Raw genomic sequence first — 6,213 nt, 5'->3', positions numbered from 1 at the left:
CTGAGTGTAGCAAAGCATACATACCTCCTAATTCAAATTCCAACTCAAGCTAGCACTTTATACATGTGAAAATAACTCTTTAGAATATAAAATTATAAATGAGGTTAACAATATTGGTGTATTGACCACAGAGTCTAGCAAAACATACAGAGTATATTTCTCAAGTTTTGAACCTATGACCTCTTAAGAAGAAACACATGTTCTTAAGCATTAAGCCCACTCAAGATATATATAAAATAAAACTTATTTAAGCTATTTATTAAACTTATAGTTAAGCACATTTAGTGTGTTAGTAGTAATAATGTCAATTTGACAAATACTAAACCATAATGTTAATTAAAATCAAACCATATGATTAGTCGCCAAGTAAAAAAGCGGAAGCTAAACTTAACTCGGGTTAAAAAGAGCTTCTACCGAAATTTAAACTTAACTCGGGTTAAAAAGAGCTTCTACCGAAATTTAAACTTAACTCGGATTAAAAAGAGCTCCTACCAAAATTTTAACTCGTAACAAAACGGAGGCGATGTGGAAGCTACAAGTTAACTCGGCTTACAATTTAACCCACAGAGATTTAAGCTCGTAACAAAACGGAAGCCGTAACCTAAGTCGTTAGTCGTTCGCCAAGTACAAAAAGCGGAAGCTACAACTTAGCTTGGCTTACAATTTAAACTACCGATATTTAAACTCGTATCAAAACTGAACCTACAACTTAAGTCGTTCGCCAAGGACAGAGGCAGAAGCTACAATCTAACTCGGGTTACAATTTAACCTACCGAGATTTAAATTCGTACGAAAACGGAAGCCATAACTTGGGAAGCTCCAACGTAGCTCGGGTCATAAAAGAAAGGTTCTACCGAGATTTGAACTCGGGTTACTGGATTCAGAGTCCAATGTCCTGACCACTAGACCATAGAACCACTTGATACACGGCAATTGATATCCAACGGATTTATTAACTACTAATTAAAAAAAGTCATCCGCCGTTACACATAAATATGACGTTACGGATCGTATCGCATCGTAACGGTCCAACACATAACTCTTCAGCATATCCAACGAGGGCTGTATCGAGGATGATTCAGCTTGTAATGGCGGTTCCAGTCCGGTTCAATTATTATGCAAACTCGCTCTATTACCGCAGTCTGGAAGTAACACACAGTCTCCACTTCTCCTCTGTTATTAATTCCACTTCTACATATTAGCAGCAACTGCAAAATCACTTTATTGACGGCTTTCCTAATTCATTCCTCTCTCGAAAGCCCGGGCGCCAATGGGCATTCCAGTTCTCGTCCTCCACGGCATTCATGGGTTGCAAGGAGAGAATTGAGATTCATGGGTCTATTTGGATTCAATGAATTCGAATAACAATTTTATTGAGCCCATTTTACAGTAAAGGGTGAGAAAGTATGTCAGGTTCTCAAAGAATAATAAAATTAATTTTTTTGTTGGCTAAAATATTCGCTTGAATTTTAAATTATCTATAATTTTTTTAATGTAATTATTGGATTAAGATTAATTATTAAGATACAACTACGTATTATTAATATAATATTTGAATGGATGGTAAATTATCTCAAGGGTTTAATAGTTCCTTTTATCATATATGTGAATTTGAATGGATGATAAATTTACTTTTAACAAAAAAAATTACCACATTAAAATTCCAAATTAGATAAAATATTAAACATCTTTAACCAGATTTACTAAAGCCAATACCATCTATTAAATCAAAAGAAAAAGGGTAATTCAACACAAAGAATTGGAAATTTTGCTCCAAAATCTGCTAATATTTCTTTTAATTAAATATTTGAAAACTGAATCTTTAAAGGGAAAAACCATATCCTATGGATATATTAAAGTCTTTAAAGACATAAATATTTCCACATCAAAGTTCTAATACTTAGTCTTATTATAAATTCTGTTATCATACCATAAAAAACATTAATATTATTGAATTTAATAAATTTGGATTAATACAATATTAAATTTGTTATATTATAATATACATTAATATATCATGATATATATTAACTCTAGATATATTTGGAGGGAAGAATAAAGGCATAAAGTGATAGAGGTGGAGAGATAGAGGTAGTGACAATAGAGAGATGGAGATAAAATGAAGGCGAGGAGAGAGGGGAAATGAAAAGAGAGAGGGGGCGAGAAAGAGAGGAGTGAGAGAGGGAGAGAAGGGTAAGAGAGAGAGAGATGGAAACACAAAGATGGAGGAGGGAGGGAGGGGGAGAGAGGTAAGAACAGAGAGGGAGGAATAGAGAGATGGAGTTGGAGGGGGAGAGAGGGAGTGAATAAGAAAGACATAGCGAAAGAAAAGTGGAGAAAGAGAGAGAGGGAGTGACAAGGGAGAGATGGAGAGAGAATGTGTATGTTTTGGGGTGAGATAGAGAGACAAAGGAGAGATGGAAGGAAGGGGGAAGAGAAAGAGAGAGAAGGAGAGAGGGAGGGAGATAGTGACAAAGTCGGAGGGTGAAGAGAGAGAGGGGGGGGAGAGAGACAAAGGGAGGTGAGAGAGAAAGGGAGAGAGAGGGGGGGGAGAGAGACAAAGGGAGGTGAGGGAGAAAGGGAGAGAGAGGAAGGAAGAGCGAGAGAGAGAGAGAGGAGAGAGAAAGGGAGGGAGAGATGAAGTTGGAGGGAAAGAGAGAGGGAGGTAAGAAGAAATATGTAAAGAGAGAAAGATGGAGAGAGAGAGAGAGAGAGAGAGTGATAAGGGAGATAGCGAGATAGGTAGAGAGGAGAGCAGGAGGGAAGAGAGAGGGAGAGGAAAAAGGAGGGATATATATATATATATATATATATATATATATATATATATATATATGGAGAAAGAGTGTGTATGTTTTGGGGGTGATATAAAGAGACAAAGGAGAGGCAGAGGGAGATAGAGATATAGATGGGAGGTGAAGAGAAGGAAGAAGAGAGAGATAGAGAGAGGGAGGGAGAGACATATAGATATGGAGAGGGAGAGTGTATGTGTTTGGAGGAGGGGGAGAAGGTGAGTTAGAGAGACAAAGAATGAAAGATGGAGGGATATATAGATATAGATGGGGGGGGAGAGGGAAGAATATTTTTTGTACTAATTGCATTGATTTCAGTGTAGATGATGATTTCTAATCCTATTTGATTGCTTGCACTAGATGCATTGATTTTAGTGCATATGTTGATTTCTAATTATAGTTGATTGCTTGCACTAGATGCATTGATTTTAGTTTCAATGTTGATTTCTAATCCTATTTGATTTCTTGCTCTATATGCATTGATTTCATCATAGATCGTGATTTTTAATCTTATTTGATTTCTTGCACTAAATGCATTGATTTTAATGTAGATTTTGAATTCTAATTATATTTAATTGCTTGCACTAGATGCATTGATTTCAGTGTAGATGTTGGTTTCTAATATTATTTGATTACCTGCATTATATGCATTGATTTCAATGTAGATATTATTTTCTAATCTTATTTGATTTCTTGCATTAGATGGATTAGATCTTGTTAATCTTGAGACTGCAAATTATTACAAATATTTTTCAAGATTAGATGGATGGGGGAGAGAGGGAAGACAATTTCTTGCACTAGCTGCATTAATTTAAATGTAGATGCTGATTTCTAATCCTATTTGATTGCTTGCACTAGATGCATTGATTTCAGTGTAGATGTTGATTCCTAATCCTATTTGATTGCTTGCAATAGATGCATTGATTACAATGTAGATGTGGATTTCTAATCCAATTTCATTGCTTGCATTAGATGCATGGATTTCAGTGTAGATGTGGATTTCCAATCCTATTTGATTGCTTGCACTAGATGCATGGATTTCAGTGTAGATGTGGATTTCTAATCCTATTTGATTACTTGCACTAGAGGCATGGATTTCAGTGTAGATGTTGATTTATAATCTTATTTGATTGCTTGCACTAGATGCATTGATTTCAGTGTAGATGTTGATTCCTAATGTCATTTGGTTACTTGCATTGGATGCATTGATTTCAGTGTAGATGTTGTTTTCTAATCCTATTTGATTGTTTGCATTAGATGAATTGTTAATCTTGAGGCTATAGATGATTTAAAAAATATATATTTTTCAAGATATATTTAGTAATAGGTAGAGGGACACTATTAATAAATAATTAGCTGTCAAAAGTTGTGATACCTAGAATTAAAATGAAAACATGTGCATAATGAATCCTCTTGCAAAGTGCAAATTAATGCTTGACAAGATCATCTCCCTTCTTCATCACCAACTAATAACTAATAGACAATTACATATATTCACAATATTTTCAAAATTACATAGATTCAAAATTACTGGTAGAGTAATTGCATAAAACAATGTATTCAAAATATTTATAAGAGGAAAATGTATATTCACAAACATCAAAACAAATCAAACTATTCTCTGATGAGATGTGATAATTGTTTGCAGAAACAAATAATGTAAATATTTTACAAATAATGTAAATTTTTATTTTGTAGAAACAAATAATGTAAATATTTTACAACTCTAGCCACTCATTAAAGAAATTCAAAAATACATTATTTCTTGACTTTGCAAAATAGAATATAGATAAAAAGATCATCAAAATATTCTTGAAGGAAATAAATTATTTCAAACATAAACAAAGAAACAAATGATTTCAAGAGTCATATTGACAATAAAATATTAAAACTACTCTTCAAAATATATTTTGTAATATTTGGAGGAACACTATTTAGAATAACTTAGTTGTCAAAAGTTGTGATACCTAAAATTAAATGAAATAGATGTGTAATATCAATCTTCCTGCAAACTATTGAAAACATTGTCTCCCTTCTTCATCACCAACTAATTACTAATAAACAATTACATACACATATAAAAATATAACACAACAACTGTAACATTCACAAGCATTATCATCCAAATCCAAACACATAAACACACAAACTACTCAAAGCATCCAAACACAGACATACAAACCATTCAAGGAAAGCAACACAAACCAAAATAAAGAAGAGAATGATATGGTCATGCCAATAAAAAAAAACATAATGTGAATTTTGAATTTTAACTCAAACATATACATAATAATAATAATCTAAAAATGTGACATTTCTTCCCTTAACTAGAACCAACTTAGATCCATCCAACACCGTATCTATCATGCGCCCAAAGGGATCAAATCCTTTGAGGTGAAAACCTTTTCTCAAGTTCTACACACCAAAAAGAAGGTTTGCACCTCGAGGGATTTGATCCCTCTTGGGGCATGATAAATCCGGTGTTAGATGGATCTACATTGGTTAGGATTTAAAAATTTACCACAATAAGGAAGTCAATAAGTTCACTGGTAAATTGACAAGGAACCCCCAAAAATATATTGGTAACGCCCTTATGAGATTTATCTCATGTAGAGCTCTTATGAGATTTACCATAATGAGAGATAGCTAATGAGGTAGTTTATGGATTTTGGATATTTACCAAATTTATAATTTTTTTAAAGAATTATTTAAAAATTAATATGATTAAAAAAATAATAAAGTTAAAAGTAGTTTGTTAAATTAATGAAAGGGGACAATATTATTATATTTGTTAGGATTTAAATATCTTTTAAGGATGTTTTATGTATTTTTTTGGTTGTAGTAAGGGCTAGTATTCTAATTTCATGGGATTGTTAGGTGTACTTTATCATTATGCATTGTAACTGTAGCTTGCATATTCTGTATATGTTACATCACTATGCCACATGTATTCATACTAGGGTGTTACTCTCCTTGCATGTATATGTATGTTTACATCATTTAAAACTACTCATATTCACATTTGTTGTACACAAGTGTTTCACTGATGTTTATATTTATGTTGGTGTTTGTGTTTGTGTTTGAATTCTGGTTAGGGTGAAGTTCAAGTTGAATAAATTTGACACAATAAATACACCCCTCTTGTGACTTCTTAGTAGAAGTAGTGTAACAATCCCTCCTACTACTTTGGACTTTTTAGGCTGATGGGAGGTGTTACTTTTAACTAACCCAACCTTCATGGTCTCATTATGAAAATAGGGTTATAAGAATCCTTCTTTCCCAAAGTTAACAAAATTAACTTTGGAATACACAATCACGTCTAGCTCATCGAGAGATTTTTGATGATATAAATTTTATCTCGATATGATGCCTTGATCAAAAGTTATGGCCATTTAAAATTGACCATTTAATTGCTGCAACA

General features: G+C 33.1%; 1 non-coding gene across 1 annotated transcript; it reads right to left on the bottom strand.

Annotated features, from left to right (window-relative positions):
• Positions 1 to 845: 845 nt before the first annotated feature.
• TRNAQ-CUG (transfer RNA glutamine (anticodon CUG)) lies at positions 846 to 917 on the bottom strand. The gene has a single exon. It is a non-coding gene; the product is annotated as a tRNA-Gln (tRNA).
• Between the last annotated feature and the right edge of the window lie 5,296 nt (positions 918 to 6,213).

The sequence above is a fragment of the Pinus tabuliformis genome, chromosome 5_1 (genome assembly GCF_031772625.1).
Source record: "Pinus tabuliformis cultivar Carrire ecotype Pingquan chromosome 5_1, CPIR1, whole genome shotgun sequence".
NCBI classification, from domain to species: domain Eukaryota; kingdom Viridiplantae; phylum Streptophyta; class Pinopsida; order Pinales; family Pinaceae; genus Pinus; species Pinus tabuliformis.
The sequence above is the reverse complement of the archived record's forward strand: the minus strand, read 5'-3'. Positions and strand labels throughout refer to the sequence as shown.